The following is a 17,103-nucleotide window of genomic DNA, read 5'->3' as shown; positions in this document are numbered from 1 at the left end:
GCAACTTTTGTGTATTTTAAACTGTCTTGTGATTTAACGCTTGTGCTTCTGTGCTCATAAAGAGTCCAGGGGATTTTATAGTTAATAAATCAATATATATTTTCAATATATATCTGTGTGGTGTCCCTTTCATTTGGTATTCAAGGGAGTTGTGCATGGTATAACAGCTGGCTTCACATGCCTTTCAGAGTTTAGCCTAAGACTGCTTTGTCCACGTTACCACTAGGATAACTGGTCTACAAGGTTGAATTACAACCATCATCATAAGGGTTGCTTGGCATGGTACAAAGTGATCACTAAGAATTAGTGAGCATTATATACCAGGCCAACTTCTCACATTGGTGAGCAGCGGATTGGGATCTGAGCTTGCTGTTGTTTTACCATTACAATCTTTGAGATTATCATTTGAAAGATCATACAGGTACCTGCTAGGTACATATAAAACAAGACTAGTATACATAAGTTCTACTGAACTTAGTTGTTGTAGAGCAAAGGGAGTAGCACACCCTAGCTACAACTACTAGATAGGTTTAGTAGGTAAACACCAGTGTAGGTAGATTGCAACACATCCACCCACACTAGAGCAATGTCTGGAGCAGAGGGGTCCAGTGGACTTACTCCTGTTGAGAGTGACCCTCCAAGGGCACCATCCAAATTTGCTATTTTTTCCTTTAAGGAATTAAGACAGCTTTGTGTCTTAAGGGGTCTGAAGACAGGGCCTTCCCCTACTACAGACCACCTAAGAGAGCTCTTAGACCAGTCTGAGACTCTAAAGCCCTCTAAAGCAAACCCCACAGGGAATGCTGAAGGAGGCCATTCTTCAGAGGATGACACTGTAGACACCCCTGCCCCTATCATCCTGGTAGATGAGGAAGCCTCCACCACTGGAGCTCCTCAGGTAGATGAGGAGGAAGAGGAAGAGGAAGAGGAGGAGATGGAAAGCAGTGAGTCAGATGATGACAGAAATAGTCAGGTGCTGGTCAGTAGACTGAACCAGGCTAACTTAAGCTTACTTGGGAATGAATCAGGTAACAACCCATTCAGACCCCCAGGTGGACTTAACCAGAGGCCTAGGAGGAGAAGGACTCACTCAGGTGACTCTGACAACTCCCATGCTTCTAGAGGCTCTCATGGTCACTCTAGAAAGGAGATGACTAGCCCTCAGAGAAGGGAACATGAGGCCAAGATGAGAGAGGCTGAGCTTAGGATCCAGAGACAAGAATTAGAAGTTGCCCTGGCCCAAGAGAAACTTGCTAGAGCAAGACAGCCTAGAGAGAGTGGATTAGGATCCACTGGTGGCAGCACTATCCAGAAGGATAAAGACAGGTCTTTTGATACAAGAAACCTGAGTAAGATTGTGCCCCCCTACAAAGCTGGGGATGACATCCACAAATGGATGACTGCACTTGAGAGAGCCTGCATGGTACAGCAGATCCCTCAGGAGCAGTGGGCAGCAATCCTGTGGCTCTCCTTTGAAGGTAGAGGCAGAGACAGACTCCTCACAGTTAGTGATGAGGATTCTAGAAACTACATGGTCCTGAAGAGTGCTCTGATTGATGGGTTAGGCTTAACCACTGAACAGTACAGGTTAATGTTCAGAGATACCCAGAAGACACAGACTCAGGACTGGTCTGAATTTGTTGAATGTGCCACTAAGGCTCTAGAGGGCTGGTTGCTGGGAAGTAAGGTTACTGACTATACAGGATTGTATAATTTAATTATGAGAGAGCAAATCTTAAGTAATTGTCAAAATCAGCTTCTACATCAGCACCTGGTTGACTCTGATCTGACCTCCCCACAAGAATTGGGTAGGAGGGCAGACAAATGGGTCAGAACCAGGATCAGGCCTAAGAACCAGGGTGGTGACCAAAAGAAAGAGACTACCAAGCCTCAAGAAAAGGGTGGGGATAAAAGTAAGGAAAAGACTTCCCCAGGGCCCCAAAACTCCAAGAATGGGGGTGGGTCCCAAGACACTTCTACAACCCAGAAAAGGCCTTATTGTCATACCTGTAAACAGGTGGGGCATTACAAAACGGATAGCTGTTGTCCCAAGAATGGCAATAAGGAGAATATACCTCCAGGTAAGGCTCCAACACCTCCTGTCACTGTTAGCAGTGGTCCCCCAGGTGGTGGGAGCACCCCCAAGAATTTGGGTGGGTATACTTTTGGAGGACAGGTGGACTCTGGCCTATCCAGGTCCCCTAACTCAGATACTCTTGTCTATGAGACTGGCATGGGGTTTGCCAATTTCACTGCTTGCCCGAACACTTTGAGCAAGTATAGACAGGAGCCCCTCATCAATGGTTTGAAAGTTGAGGCCTTCAGAGACACAGGGGCTAGCATCACCATGGTGGCTGAATGTCTAGTCCCCTCAAGGCAACTTTTACCTGATGCCAGATATCAGGTGACAAACATTGATGGCATAGAAACCAATCATCCCATGGCAGTAGTCAATCTTAGCTGGGGAGGTGTCACTGGCCCAAAGAGAGTGGCAGTGTCAGCAAACTTGCCTGTAGATTGCCTACTGGGTAATGATTTGGAAATCTCAGCCTGGGCTGAGGTTGAACAGCAAACCCATTCTAGAATGGTAAATCTCCATGGAAGGGTTAGTGGGGCTGTGCTGGCTACAGCCCCAATCCAAGATGTCCTTCCTGAAAAGGTTGGGAGGGCTGAGCAAACCTCAGCCCCATCTTTAGATAACCTCCCTCCTGAAAAGAGTAGCAGGGCTGTACTAATAACAGCCCATACCCAAACTGAGTCTCCTCCTGAAAAGGTTGGTGGGGCTGTGATGGCCACAGCCCAAACTCAAACTGATACATGGGTAGTGAAGCCTGAAATGATGGATCACTCCACCCAAACAGAGAGCATTGAGGAGGAAGAGAAATCTCCCTCCCACCAGACTTTAGGAAAGGATCAGCCTCCTCAGGGAACTGATCTTACCCCTGATGAAGGAACTGTCCCAGAGGTTGTTAGGCCTGGCCTGACAGAGCCTCTGATGGCAGTGGACCCTTCTCAGGAGGGACCCAGTCTGGAGCAGGTAACCTGCCCCTCTCTACCTTGCCTTACTCAGCCCAGGGCTGCAGAGGACAAGAAGGACAGTGAGACCCAAAGGGCCCCCTGTCAAATAAAGCACCCCCATCAACAGATTAGGGGCACCGAAACTAGTAGCCCTAGTGAGGTGAAAACTTTAAAAACTCCTGAGGGATCCCCCTTAAAAGTAGTTAGGGACCTCCCCCAGATGGATATTGTTGGGCACAGCCAAACCTGGGACCAAAAGGCCCCACACCTGACCTGTCCCTCCAGTAAGCCAAACAGAGGGACCCAGCCTCCAGCTTTAGGTAGCCAGAGGTTGACCCTGAGAGCACAGTGCAACTCAGTCAGAGAAAGAAAGGCACACATGGTGGAGAGTAATTGGAGGAAGATGAGCCCTACAGAGGAGACTCACTTCAGTACTCCATCTCAACACCAGCCTTTGACTTTGCAAAGACACACCACAGGTACGGATTCCCTATGGTGGAGACCCTCAGATACCCTTAGGGTGAGGGATTGCTTAGTGGACCATGAAACAGGGGGTTACCAAGCCAGAGCTGGTACTTCCTTATATGGCCACTTAGGCAATATAGGCTTACCTGGTCAAGGATAGCCTTATCTCCTTTCGTTTGGGGGGGGGGTTATTTATATTTTATTATTTTATTTTATGTATTTGTATGGCGCTCAGCTACCCAACAAGGGTTTCCCGGCGCCTATGACATATGGATGGTCAAGGAAAATACTGTATTAATAGTTTAACACAGTTGTTTCTGAAACAACCAGGTTTTTACATGTTTCCGGAATTTTGTGTAGCTGTCCTCTTTCCGGATATGAAGGGGGAGTGAGTTCCATAATACCGGTCCTCTAACAGAAAAGGATTTTCCACCGGATCTTTGTAGTTTGAAACGGGGGACGACAAAATTCGAGGCCGTTTGAGAGCGAAGACTTCTTTGTGGCAGGTAGGGAGAGGCTAAGGCTTGTAGGTAGGAGGGTGCTGTTTTGTTTTTTATTTTAAACATGTAACTCAATGTTTTGAAGTTTATCCGATGTTCAACCCTGAGCCAGTGCAATTCGTTCAGATGTTTTGAAACGCTTTCGGACTTTTTAATCCTACACAGGAGTCTTGCAGCGGCGTTTTGAATTAGTTGGAGTCGCTTGATTACAGCTAAGTTGGAACCAAGGTAGAGGACATTTCCGTAGTCAATACGTGAAGTTATTAAAGCGTTGACCACGTTTTTTTGCGTGTCTAGGGGCAGCATCCAGATGATTTTTTTTAGCCACTTGATTATGGTGAAACAGAGTCCAGTGACTTTGTTTGCCTGCTGTTTCATAGACAGGGTATTGTCCAAGATGACCCCTAGGTTTCTTACCTGGGAGGCTGGCGGGGGAATGTTGCCCAGCTCATGCGGCCAGTGGAGAGGGGTCCAGAGCTCCTTATTTCTTCCCAGTAGAAGAACCTCCGTTTTGTCTCCATTTAGTTTCAACTGGTTGGTGGTCATCCAGTTGAAAATCTCTTGGAGGCCATATTTCAGCAGGGAAGGGGTTAACGTGTTTGCTTCAGAAAGAGAAAAGATAATTTGTGAGTCGTCAGCGTAGGTCATCAAGGTCAGGCCTACGCGGTCGGCCAGGTCTGCCAGTGGTCTGAGGTAAAGATTGAAAAACAGTGGGCTTAGGATGGAGCCTTGTGGAACTCCATGTGGCAGGGGGAAGATGTCTGAACTAGCGATGTTGGATTTGATCTGGAAAGTTCTTCCGGATAGAAAGGACTTGATCCATTTGAGGGCATTGTTACGAATGCCATTTTCCTCTAGGGTAGATAAAAGGGTTTTGTGTGATATGGTGTCAAACGCCGCACTCAAATCCAGAAGAATGAGTGCGACTGTTTGACCTCCATCCAGGAGTTGGCGAATTTTTTCTGTCACACCTAGTAGAGCGGTCTCCGTGGAGTAGCCTGCTCTGAAGCCTGACTGGGAGGGGTGAAGAAGATTGTTATCTTCAGAAAAAGAGGTGAGGGCGGAGTGAATGTGCCTTTCCATGAGCTTGGAAAAGGCCGGGAGCAGGGAGATAGGTCGGTAATTGGAGAGAACTGTGGGGTCGGATGACGGTTTCTTCAGTAGTGGAGTCACCACTGCGTGCTTCCAGCAGGAAGGAACAGTGGAGGTTTGAAGGGAAGCATTTAGGATAGCTGTTATGGCAGACAGGGGTGTAGGTGTAGGGTTATGTAGGAAGGTGGATATCTGACTATGGTTACCCCCAAACTTTTTGCCTGGTGTTTAGCTGGTTTTTGACATAGTTGGCCTGGGATCCTGCTATTCAGGGCCCCAGGCTGATTGCTCTCTCCTTAAAATGGACTCCATGTACCCTAGGTGCATAACATAATTGGAACTGGTTCACCTTATAGGCCCCTGTAACAGTGTACCCTAGGTACCCAGGGCATAGGTGCATCCAAGGCCTACCAGGGGCTGCAGCACGTCTTGTGCCAACCCTGGCCTGGCCTCCATATTTGACACAACTGGCTGATCACTCAGCTGGGGTAAGTTGGTGTAATCACCTCTTACTTAGGTACAGTATGTCTGTGCCTAACCCTAAACTGGACACATATGTTCCTATCAGCCACTCCTATGGAAGGCCTCATCAATCCTGGAGGCAGAGTGCTTGGAAATATGTGAGATGGTGCTCTAGCATGAGCTGAGCCTGTCTGCAGCTGTCGGGAACCACTCCCTAAGCTGTTCCGGGATATTGCCATACCATATACTCTTAAGTGCATTATAATCCTCGCGGTTAAATGCTATCTTTGGTTTGGCTTTATCAAAACATGTCGAGTAAGGTGTCATATGAATTGGAATACTATCCCCTCGCCAGTTCTGGCGACGGGGATAGCATTCCACCCTTCTAGAGGGACACGACATGTGTGTAGCCTTAACCCCGGTTAAAGTTAAACAGAGCCTCAGCATCACAAAATGGATGCTGCCACCACAGACACATGTCTGACCTCCTGCTGCTGGGAGTCCTTCCAGCGAGGAGGGCCTGGACAAAGGGTTTCCTGCCTGGGGAGGTGCGAGCACCACCCCAGACAGGGTTTTGTGTATTGGGTAGGACAGGGCTGAATAGATTGAGACATGCCTGGGGCACACAAGGTGTCCCTGTGCATAAGCCAGCCCAAACCGGTTCTGGGGCTTTCCAGCCCCAGTCCTGGCGAGGAGCTGGACAAAGGAGAGGGGGTGTAACCACCCCCCTTCCTAGTCCCACCCATAGGGGAGGGACCTAGCAGGAGATCCACCCCTCAGATTGGAATAAGAGTGGGAGCAGTGCCATTGCACAGCAGATCATCCTGAAATCAACTTTAAACAAGAAGAAGACTGGACTTCGACATTCTGCTGCACAGAAGACTGAAGAGAATCTCCCTTGTGGCCTAGGAGTGGCCACCCTGTGAACACAGGTACCAACCAGCAACTCGACGTCTGCTTTGCCGCCGCCTCCCGCCGGAGCCCGAGTGCAGAGCCTGACAAGACCCAGCTTCCCAGACTTCTCACAGCCCGATCCATAGTCCCTGCAAAGAAGGGGCCCGTGGAGGCACCGAGAGACGTGGGAGCGGACATCTTGAAAGACCCCCAAGACGCTGACTGCGCAGCGCCCGAGGCACCCTCGACTCTGTGCTTTGGGGTTTAAGAAGCCCCACAACCGAGCAGCATTTGCACCAAAGATCAGCCTTCCAGCATCTCCACGATCTGCGTGGGGCCCTTTTGCTTTGTGCCACTTGACTCGCCATCCCGGCCGCTTGTCACGTGATCAGCGGCCATCTTGGCGACGAAACCTACAATTTACACTATGGGTCTGATTGCTCTAGACCTGCCCTCGCTCCTGTAGAAAGGAGTACCCGCTCTGACCTTGCTGGTTCGAGTAATAAGCCTTTTTCACTTTCCCCGTGGCTTGCGTTAGCCAAGGCTTGTTTGCTTCAATCGAGTTGCCAACACCGCCATCAGCTAGAGCCTTCGAGGGACAGTTCGTGATCGACTCTTGGACGTCCTTGATCTCTTCGTGTTCACGTGGCTGCAGAGAGAAGCAACACCTCATCACCTGTTTGCACCCGACTTTGCCTGGTTCCAATCTGGTTCCACGGTGGTCACTGGTCAGTGACTTTGAACATTGTCCCCTCTGCTTTCAGGTCTTCACCACTTCAGATCCACCCTTGGATCCACCGGACACTTCTCCTTCACATCGCCTGCAGCATCTTCAGCTTCAAGCGCCAAGAACCTGCGTGTCAAAACCCAACGCCACTTCGACCCTGTGCACCCACTTCCTGTGGGTGAGGTAACATTGCAACGCCGGTGTCCCTACACTGGTACACACCTCTAGGGTCTGTGTCTTAAGTTTTGTTCCTCTAGGTTCAGCGGAAGTGCCCTTAAACTAACTTTGTGTACTTTTTACGCACCATAGACTTTGTATTGGAAAGTGCGTGCACTTTGAACACTGCACCCGAGTCCCGTGGGCCTTTCCCGACTTAATCATTGCTAGTCTCGAATAGCTCCAGCGATTCCCAAGGCCCTAGGCCTGTTCCCTTTCCTATTGGTATCTCTTATACCACTTTCTTAGTATATGGTTTAGGTGGCCCCTAGGGCTCATCCATATTGTGCAACTTTTGTGTATTTTAAACTGTCTTGTGATTTAACGCTTGTGCTTCTGTGCTCATAAAGAGTCCAGGGGATTTTATAGTTAATAAATCAATATATATTTTCAATATATATCTGTGTGGTGTCCCTTTCATTTGGTATTCAAGGGAGTTGTGTATGGTATAACAGCTGGCTTCACATGCCTTTCAGAGTTTAGCCTAAGACTGCTTTGTCCACGTTACCACTAGGATAACTGGTCTACAAGGTTGAATTACAACCATCATCATAAGGGTTGCTTGGCATGGTACAAAGTGATCACTAAGAATTAGTGAGCATTATATACCAGGCCAACTTCTCACACGCGCAGTCTGCGGTCTGGGGCCTGGCAGCTCGCACAGTCTGCGGTCTGGGGCCTGGCAGCACGCGCAGTCTGCGGTCTGGGGCCTGGCAGCACGCGCAGTCTGCGGTCTGGGGCCTGGCAGCTCGCGCAGTCTGGGGTCTGGCTGCTAGCGCAGTCTGGGGCCTGGCAGCACGCGCAGTCTGCGGTCTGGGGCCTGGCAGCACGCGCAGTCTGCGGTCTGGGGCCTGGCAGCACGCGCAGTCTGCGGTCTGGGGCCTGGCAGCTCGCGCAGTCTGCGGTCTGGGGCCTGGCAGCTCGCGCAGTCTGCGGTCTGGGGCCTGGCAGCTCGCGCAGTCTGCGATCTGGGGCCTGGCAGCTCGCGCAGTCTGGGGTCTGGCTGCTAGCGCAGTCTGGGGCCTGGCAGCACGCGCAGTCTGCGGCCTGGGGCCTGGCAGCTTGCGCAGTCTGCGGTCTGGGGCCTGGCAGCTCGCGCAGTCTGCAATCTGGGGCCTGGCAGCTCGCGCAGTCTGGGGCCTGGCAGCTCGCGCAGTCTGCGGCCTGGCAGCTCGCGCAGTCTGGGGCCTGGCAGCTCGCGCAGTCTGGGGTCTGGCAGCTCGCGCAGTCTGGGGCCTGGCAGCTCGCGCAGTCTGGGGTCTGGCAGCTCGCGCAGTCTGGGGTCTGGCAGCTCGCGCAGTCTGCGGTCTGGGGCCTGGCAACACGTGCAGTCTGCGGTCTGGGGCCTGGCAGCACGCGCAGTCTGCGGTCTGGGGCCTGGCAGCACGTGCAGTCTGCGGTCTGGGGACTGGCAGCTCGCGCAGTCTGCGGTCTGGGGCCTTGCAGCACGCGCAGTCTGCGGTCTGGGGCCTGGCAGCTCGCGCAGTCTGGGGCCTGGCAGCACGCGCAGTCTGCGGCCTGGCAGCTCACGCAGTCTGGGGCCTGGCAGCTCGCGCAGTCTGGGGCCTGGCAGCACGCGCAGTCTGGGGCCTGGCAGCTCGCGCAGTCTGGGGCCTGGCAGCACGCGCAGTCCGGGGCCTGGCAGCTCACACAGTCCGGGGCCTGGCAGCACGCGCAGTCTGCGGTCTGGGGCCTGGCAGCACGCGCAGTCTGCGGTCTGGGGCCTGGCAGCACGCGCAGTCTGCGGTCCGGGGCCTGGCAGCACACGCAGTCTGCGGTCCGGGGCCCGGCAGCTCGCGCAGTCCAGGGCCTGGCAGCTCGCGCAGTCTGCGGTCTGGGGCCTGGCAGCACGTGCAGTCTGCGGTCTGGGGCCTGGCAGCTCGCGCAGTCTGGGGTCTGGCAGCTCGCGCAGTCTGGGGTCTGGCAGCTCGCGCAGTCTGCGGTCTGGGGCCTGGCAACACGTGCAGTCTGCGGTCTGGGGCCTGGCAGCACGCGCAGTCTGCGGTCTGGGGCCTGGCAGCACGCGCAGTCTGCGGCCTGGCAGCACGCGCAGTCTGCGGTCTGGGGCCTGGGAGCTCGCGCAGTCTGCGGTCTGGGGCCTGGCAGCACGCGCAGTCTGCGGTCTGGGGCCTTGCAGCACGCGCAGTCTGCGGTCTGGGGCCTGGCAGCTCGCGCAGTCTGGGGCCTGGCAGCACGCGCAGTCTGCGGCCTGGCAGCTCGCGCAGTCTGGGGCCTGGCAGCTCGCGCAGTCTGGGGCCTGGCAGCACGCGCAGTCTGGGGCCTGGCAGCTTGCGCAGTCTGGGGCCTGGCAGCACGCGCAGTCCGGGGCCTGGCAGCTCGCACAGTCCGGGGCCTGGCAGCACGCGCAGTCTGCGGTCTGGGGCCTGGCAGCACGCGCAGTCTGGGGTCTGGGGCCTGGCAGCACGCGCAGTCTGCGGGCTGGGGCCTGGCAGCACGCGCAGTCTGCGGTCTGGGGCCTGGCAGCACGCGCAGTCTACGGTCTGGGGCCTGGCAGCACGCGCAGTCTGCGGTCTGGGGCCTGGCAGCACGCGCAGTCTGCGGTTTGGGGCCTGGCAGCACGCGCAGTCTGCGGTCTGGGGCCTGGCAGCACGCGCAGTCTGCGGTCTGGGGCCTGGCAGCACGCGCAGTCTGCGGTTTGGGGCCTGGCAGCACGCGCAGTCTGCGGCCTGGCAGCACGCGCAGTCTGCGGTCTGGGGCCTGGCAGCACGCGCAGTCTGCGGTCTGGGGCCTGGCAGCACGCGCAGTCTGCGGTCTGGGGCCTGGCAGCACGCGCAGTCTGCGGTCTGGGGCCTGGCAGCCCGCGCAGTCTGCGGTCTGGGGCCTGGCAGCACGCGCACAGGCGCAGTCTGCGGTCTGGGGCCTGGCAGCACGCGCAGTCTGCGGTCTGGGGCCTGGCAGCACGCGCAGTCTGCGGTCTGGGGCCTGGCAGCACGCGCAGTCTGCGGTCTGGGGCCTGGCAGCACGCGCAGTCTGCGGTCTGGGGCCTGGCAGCTCGCGCAGTCTGGGGCCTGGCAGCTCGCGCAGTCTGGGGCCTGGCAGCTCGCGCAGTCTGGGGCCTGGCAGCTCGAGCAGTCTGGGGCCTGGCAGCTCGCGCAGTCTGGGGCCTGGCAGCTCGCGCAGTCTGCGGTCTAGGGCCTGGCAGCACGCGCAGTCTGCCGTCTGGGGCCTGGCAGCACGCGCAGTCTGGGGTCTGGGGCCTGGCAGCACGCGCAGTCTGCGGTCTGGGGCCTGGCAGCACGAGCAGTCTGCGGTCTGGGGCCTGGCAGCTCGCGCAGTCTGCGGTCTGGGGCCTGGCAGCACGCAAAGTCTGGGGCCTGGCAGCTCGCGCAGTCTGGGGCCTGGCAGCTCGCGCAGTCTGGGGCCTGGCAGCTCGCGCAGTCTGGGGCCTGGCAGCTCGCGCAGTCTGGGGCCTGGCAGCTCGCGCAGTCTGGGGTCTGGCAGCTCGCGCAGTCTGGGGTCTGGCAGCTCGCGCACTCTGGGGTCTGGCAGCTCGCGCAGTCTGCGGTCTGGGGCCTGGCAACACGCGCAGTCTGCGGTCTGGGGCCTGGCAGCTCGCGCAGTCTGCGGTCTGGGGCCTGGCAGCACGCGCAGTCTGCGGTCTGCGGCCTGGCAGCACGCGCAGTCTGCGGTCTGGGGCCTGGCAGCTCGCGCAGTCTGCGGTCTGGGGCCTGGCAGCACGCGCAGTCTGCGGTCTGGGGCCTGGCAGCACGCGCAGTCTGCGGCCTGGCAGCATGCGCAGTCTGCGGTCTGGAGCCTGGCAGCACGCGCAGTCTGCGGTCTGGGACCTGGCAGCTCGCGCAGTCTGCGGTCTGGGGCCTGGCAGCACGCGCAGTCTGCGGTCTGGGGCCTGGCAGCTCGCGCAGTCTGCAATCTGGGGCCTGGCAGCTCGCGCAGTCTGCAATCTGGGGCCTGGCAGCTCACGCAGTCTGGGGCCTGGCAGCTCGCGCAGTCTGCGGTCTGGGGCCTGGCAGCACGCGCAGTCTGCGGTCTGGGGCCTGGCAGCATGCACAGTCTGCGGTCTGGGGCCTGGCAGCACGCGCAGTCTGGGGCCTGGCAGCTCGCGCAGTCTGGGGCCTGGCAGCTCGCGCAGTCTGCGGTCTAGGGCCTGGCAGCACGCGCAGTCTGCGGTCTGGGGCCTGGCAGCACGCGCAGTCTGCGGTCTGGGGCCTGACAGCACGCGCAGTCTGCGGTCTGGGGCCTGGCAGCACGAGCAGTCTGCGGTCTGGGGCCTGGCAGCTCGCGCAGTCTGCGGTCTGGGGCCTGGCAGCACGCAAAGTCTGGGGCCTGGCAGCTCGCGCAGTCTGGGGCCTGGCAGCTCGCGCAGTCTGGGGCCTGGCAGCTCGCGCAGTCTGGGGCCTGGCAGCTCGCGCAGTCTGGGGCCTGGCAGCTCGTGCAGTCTGGGGTCTGGCAGCTCGCGCAGTCTGGGGTCTGGCAGCTCGCGCAGTCTGGGGTCTGCCAGCTCGCGCAGTCTGCGGTCTGGGGCCTGGCAACACGCGCAGTCTGCGGTCTGGGGCCTGGCAGCACGCGCAGTCTGCGGTCTGGGGCCTGGCAGCACGCGCAGTCTGCGGTCTGGGGCCTGGCAGCTCGCGCAGTCTGCGGTCTGGGGCCTGGCAGCACGTGCAGTCTGCGGTCTGGGGCCTGGCAGCACGCGCAGTCTGCGGTCTGGGGCCTGGCAGCACGCACAGTCTGCGGTCTGGGGCCTGGCAGCTCGCGCAGTCTGCGGTCTGGGGCCTGGCAGCACGCGCAGTCTGCGGTCTGGGGCCTGGCAGCACGCGCAGTCTGCGGTCTGGGGCCTGGCAGCACGCGCAGTCTGCGGTCTGGGGCCTGGCAGCACGAGCAGTGTGCGGTCTGGGGCATGGCAGCTCGCGCAGTCTGCGGTCTGGGGCCTGGCAGCACGCGCAGTCTGCGGTCTGGGGCCTGGCAGCTCGCGCAGTCTGCGGTCTGGGGCCTGGCAGCACGCGCAGTCTGCGGTCTGGGGCCTGGCAGCATGCACAGTCTGCGGTCTGGGGCCTGGCAGCACGCACAGTCTGCGGTCTGGGGCCTGGCAGCTCGCGCAGTCTGCGGTCTGGGGCCTGGCAGCACGCGCAGTCTGCGGTCTGGGGCCTGGCAGCACGCGCAGTCTGCGGTCTGGGGCCTGGCAGCTGGCGCAGTCTGCGGTCTGGGGCCTGGCCGCACGCGCAGTCTGCGGTCTGGGGCCTGGCAGCACGCGCAGTCTGGGGCCTGGGGCCTGGCAGCTCGCGCAGTCTGGGGCCTGGCAGCTCGCGCAGTCTGGGGCCTGGCAGCTCGCGCAGTCTGGGGCCTGGCAGCTCGCGCAGTCTGCGGTCTAGGGCCTGGCAGCACGCGCAGTCTGCGGTCTGGGGCCTGGCAGCACGCGCAGTCTGCGGCCTGGCAGCACGCGCAGTCTGCGGTCTGGGGCCTGGCAGCTCGCGCAGTCTGCGGTCTGGGGCCTGGCAGCACTCGCAGTCTGCGGTCTGGGGCCTGGCAGCACGCGCAGTCTGCGGTCTGGGGCCTGGCAGCACGCGCAGTCTGCGGCCTGGCAGCATGCGCAGTCTGCCGTCTGGGGCCTGGCAGCACGCGCAGTCTGCGGTCTGGGACCTGGCAGCTCGCGCAGTCTGCGGTCTGGGGCCTGGCAGCACGCGCAGTCTGCGGTCTGGGGCCTGGCAGCTCGCGCAGTCTGCAATCTGGGGCCTGGCAGCTCGCGCAGTCTGCAATCTGGGGCCTGGCAGCTCGCGCAGTCTGGGGCCTGGCAGCTCATGCAGTCTGCGGTCTGGGGCCTCAGCACGCGCAGTCTGGGGCCTGGCAGCATGCACAGTCTGCGGTCTGGGGCCTGGCAGCATGCGCAGTCTGGGGCCTGGCAGCTCGCGCAGTCTGGGGCCTGGCAGCTCGCGCAGTCTGCGGTCTAGGGCCTGGCAGCACGCGCAGTCTGCGGTCTGGGGCCTGGCAGCACGCGCAGTCTGCGGTCTGGGGCCTGGCAGCACGCGCAGTCTGCGGTCTGGGGCCTGGCAGCACGAGCAGTCTGCGGTCTGGGGCCTGGCAGCTCACGCAGTCTGCGGTCTGGGGCCTGGCAGCACGCAAAGTCTGGGGCCTGGCAGCTCGCGCAGTCTGGGGCCTGGCAGCTCGCGCAGTCTGGGGCCTGGCAGCTCGCGCAGTCTGGGGCCTGGCAGCTCGCGCAGTCTGGGGCCTGGCAGCTCATGCAGTCTGCGGTCTGGGGCCTCAGCACGCGCAGTCTGGGGCCTGGCAGCATGCACAGTCTGCGGTCTGGGGCCTGGCAGCACGCGCAGTCTGGGGCCTGGCAGCTCGCGCAGTCTGGGGCCTGGCAGCTCGCGCAGTCTGCGGTCTAGGGCCTGGCAGCACGCGCAGTCTGCGGTCTGGGGCCTGGCAGCACGCGCAGTCTGCGGTCTGGGGCCTGGCAGCACGCGCAGTCTGCGGTCTGGGGCCTGGCAGCACAAGCAGTCTGCGGTCTGGGGTCTGGCAGCTCACGCAGTCTGCGGTCTGGGGCCTGGCAGCACGCAAAGTCTGGGGCCTGGCAGCTCGCGCAGTCTGGGGCCTGGCAGCTCGCGCAGTCTGGGGCCTGGCAGCTCGCGCAGTCTGGGGCCTGGCAGCTCGCGCAGTCTGGGGTCTGGCAGCTCGCGCAGTCTGGGGTCTGGCAGCTCGCGCAGTCTGGGGTCTGGCAGCACGCGCAGTCTGCGGTCTGGGGCCTGACAGCACGCGCAGTCTGCGGTCTGGGGCCTGGCAGCTCGCGCGGTCTTTGGTCTGGGGCCTGGCAGCACGCGCAGTCTGGGGCCTGGCAGCACGCGCAGTCTGCGGTCTGGGGCCTGGCAGCACGCGCAGTCTGCGGTCTGGGGCCTGGCAGCACGCGCAGTCTGCGGTCTGGGGCCTGGCAGCTCGCGCAGTCTGCGGTCTGGGGTCTGGCAGCACGCGCACAGGCGCAGTCTGTTGTCTGGGGCCTGGCAGCATGCACAGTCTGCGGTCTGGGGCCTGGCAGCACGCGCAGTCTGCGGTCTGGGGCCTGGCAGCACGCGCAGTCTGCGGTCTGGGGCCTGGCAGCACGCGCAGTCTGCGGTCTGGGGCCTGGCAGCACGCGCAGTCTGGGGCCTGGCAGCTCGCGCAGTCTGGGGCCTGGCAGCTCGCGCAGTCTGGGGCCTGGCAGCTCGCGCAGTCTGCGGTCTAGGGCCTGGCAGCACGCGCAGTCTGCGGTCTGGGGCCTGGCAGCACGCGCAGTCTGCGGTCTGGGGCCTGGCAGCTCGCGCAGTCTGCGGTCTGGGGCCTGGCAGCACGCGCAGTCTGCGGTCTGGGGCCTGGCAGCTCGCGCAGTCTGCAATCTGGGGCCTGGCAGCTCGCGCAGTCTGCAATCTGGGGCCTGGCAGCTCACGCAGTCTGGGGCCTGGCAGCTCGCGCAGTCTGCGGTCTGGGGCCTGGCAGCACGCGCAGTCTGCGGTCTGGGGCCTGGCAGCATGCACAGTCTGCGGTCTGGGGCCTGGCAGCACGCGCAGTCTGGGGCCTGGCAGCTCGCGCAGTCTGGGGCATGGCAGCTCGCGCAGTCTGCGGTCTAGGGCCTGGCAGCACGCGCAGTCTGCGGTCTGGGGCCTGGCAGCACGCGCAGTCTGCGGTCTGGGGCCTGACAGCACGCGCAGTCTGCGGTCTGGGGCCTGGCAGCACGAGCAGTCTGCGGTCTGGGGCCTGGCAGCTCGCGCAGTCTGCGGTCTGGGGCCTGGCAGCACGCAAAGTCTGGGGCCTGGCAGCTCGCGCAGTCTGGGGCCTGGCAGCTCGCGCAGTCTGGGGCCTGGCAGCTCGCGCAGTCTGGGGCCTGGCAGCTCGCGCAGTCTGGGGCCTGGCAGCTCGTGCAGTCTGGGGTCTGGCAGCTCGCGCAGTCTGGGGTCTGGCAGCTCGCGCAGTCTGGGGTCTGCCAGCTCGCGCAGTCTGCGGTCTGGGGCCTGGCAACACGCGCAGTCTGCGGTCTGGGGCCTGGCAGCACGCGCAGTCTGCGGTCTGGGGCCTGGCAGCACGCGCAGTCTGCGGTCTGGGGCCTGGCAGCTCGCGCAGTCTGCGGTCTGGGGCCTGGCAGCACGTGCAGTCTGCGGTCTGGGGCCTGGCAGCACGCGCAGTCTGCGGTCTGGGGCCTGGCAGCACGCACAGTCTGCGGTCTGGGGCCTGGCAGCTCGCGCAGTCTGCGGTCTGGGGCCTGGCAGCACGCGCAGTCTGCGGTCTGGGGCCTGGCAGCACGCGCAGTCTGCGGTCTGGGGCCTGGCAGCACGCGCAGTCTGCGGTCTGGGGCCTGGCAGCACGAGCAGTGTGCGGTCTGGGGCATGGCAGCTCGCGCAGTCTGCGGTCTGGGGCCTGGCAGCACGCGCAGTCTGCGGTCTAGGGCCTGGCAGCTCGCGCAGTCTGCAATCTGGGGCCTGGCAGCTCGCGCAGTCTGGGGCCTGGCAGCTCGCGCAGTCTGCGGTCTGGGGCCTGGCAGCACGCGCAGTCTGCGGTCTGGGGCCTGGCAGCATGCACAGTCTGCGGTCTGGGGCCTGGCAGCACGCACAGTCTGCGGTCTGGGGCCTGGCAGCTCGCGCAGTCTGCGGTCTGGGGCCTGGCAGCACGCGCAGTCTGCGGTCTGGGGCCTGGCAGCACGCGCAGTCTGCGGTCTGGGGCCTGGCAGCTGGCGCAGTCTGCGGTCTGGGGCCTGGCCGCACGCGCAGTCTGCGGTCTGGGGCCTGGCAGCACGCGCAGTCTGGGGCCTGGGGCCTGGCAGCTCGCGCAGTCTGGGGCCTGGCAGCTCGCGCAGTCTGGGGCCTGGCAGCTCGCGCAGTCTGGGGCCTGGCAGCTCGCGCAGTCTGCGGTCTAGGGCCTGGCAGCACGCGCAGTCTGCGGTCTGGGGCCTGGCAGCACGCGCAGTCTGCGGCCTGGCAGCACGCGCAGTCTGCGGTCTGGGGCCTGGCAGCTCGCGCAGTCTGCGGTCTGGGGCCTGGCAGCACTCGCAGTCTGCGGTCTGGGGCCTGGCAGCACGCGCAGTCTGCGGTCTGGGGCCTGGCAGCACGCGCAGTCTGCGGCCTGGCAGCATGCGCAGTCTGCGGTCTGGGGCCTGGCAGCACGCGCAGTCTGCGGTCTGGGACCTGGCAGCTCGCGCAGTCTGCGGTCTGGGGCCTGGCAGCACGCGCAGTCTGCGGTCTGGGGCCTGGCAGCTCGCGCAGTCTGCAATCTGGGGCCTGGCAGCTCGCGCAGTCTGCAATCTGGGGCCTGGCAGCTCGCGCAGTCTGGGGCCTGGCAGCTCATGCAGTCTGCGGTCTGGGGCCTCAGCACGCGCAGTCTGGGGCCTGGCAGCATGCACAGTCTGCGGTCTGGGGCCTGGCAGCACGCGCAGTCTGGGGCCTGGCAGCTCGCGCAGTCTGGGGCCTGGCAGCTCGCGCAGTCTGCGGTCTAGGGCCTGGCAGCACGCGCAGTCTGCGGTCTGGGGCCTGGCAGCACGCGCAGTCTGCGGTCTGGGGCCTGGCAGCACGCGCAGTCTGCGGTCTGGGGCCTGGCAGCACGAGCAGTCTGCGGTCTGGGGCCTGGCAGCTCACGCAGTCTGCGGTCTGGGGCCTGGCAGCACGCAAAGTCTGGGGCCTGGCAGCTCGCGCAGTCTGGGGCCTGGCAGCTCGCGCAGTCTGGGGCCTGGCAGCTCGCGCAGTCTGGGGCCTGGCAGCTCGCGCAGTCTGGGGTCTGGCAGCTCGCGCAGTCTGG

The sequence above is a fragment of the Lissotriton vulgaris genome, chromosome 7 (assembly GCF_964263255.1).
Source record: "Lissotriton vulgaris chromosome 7, aLisVul1.2, whole genome shotgun sequence".
Taxonomy (NCBI): Eukaryota; Metazoa; Chordata; class Amphibia; order Caudata; family Salamandridae; genus Lissotriton; species Lissotriton vulgaris.
This window is presented reverse-complemented; position numbering follows the sequence as displayed.